Source organism: Nomia melanderi, unplaced genomic scaffold (assembly GCF_051020985.1).
Source record: "Nomia melanderi isolate GNS246 unplaced genomic scaffold, iyNomMela1 scaffold0014, whole genome shotgun sequence".
NCBI classification, from domain to species: Eukaryota; Metazoa; Arthropoda; class Insecta; order Hymenoptera; family Halictidae; genus Nomia; species Nomia melanderi.
In genome coordinates, this window is record NW_027475130.1 from 12354836 (window position 1) to 12355790 (window position 955).

Sequence of the window (955 nt, forward strand, 5' to 3'; positions counted from 1 at the left end):
TTTCTCGGCCCCTGGTAGTCCGAGGTCGTTCCCGCTGCACAGATTCATGCGCCAGGGCCTCCTACAGACAATGCACTTTGATTTATTGCGCTATCTGTAATAGCACCCAAGATATCACCAGATAAATATTGGATTTTCCCCTGACCCTGAGTGTCCGGCCCCATGAGACGGTGGTTTTCTCGGCCCCTGATGGTCCGAGGTCGTTCCCGCTGGCCACATTTATGCGCCAGGGCCTCCTACAGACAATGCACTTTGATTTATTGCGCTATCTGTAATAGCACCAGAGATATCACCAGATATATATTGGATTTTCCCCTGACCCTGAGTGTCCGGCCCCTTGAGACTGTCGTTTTCTCGGCCCCTGGTGGTCCGAGGTCGTTCCCGTTGCACAGATTCATGCGCCAGGGCCTCCTACAGACAATGCACTTTGATTTATTGCGTTATCTGTAATAGCACCCGAGATATCACCACATATATATTGGATTTTTCCCTGACCCTGAGTGTCCGGCCCCATGAGACGGTGGTTTTCTCGGCCCCTGGTGGTCCGAGGTCGTTCCCGCTGCACAGATTCATGCGCAAGGGCCTCCTGCAGATAATTCACTTTGGTTTATTGCGCTATCTCTAATAGCGCCCGAGATATCAACAGATATATATTGGATTTTTCCCTGACCCCGACTGTCCGGCCCGATGAGACTGCGGTTTTCTCGGCCCCTGGTGGTCCGAGGTCGTTCCCGCTGCACACATTCATGCGCCAGGGCCTCCTGCAGATAATTCACTATGGTTTATTGCGCTATCTATAATAGCACCCGAGATATCACCAGATATATATTGGATTTTCCCCTGACCCTGATTGTCCGGCCCCATGAGACTGTGGTTTTCTCGGCCCCTGGTGGTCCGAGGTCGTTCCCGCTGCACAGATTCATGCGCCAGGGTCTCCTACAGACAATGCAATTTG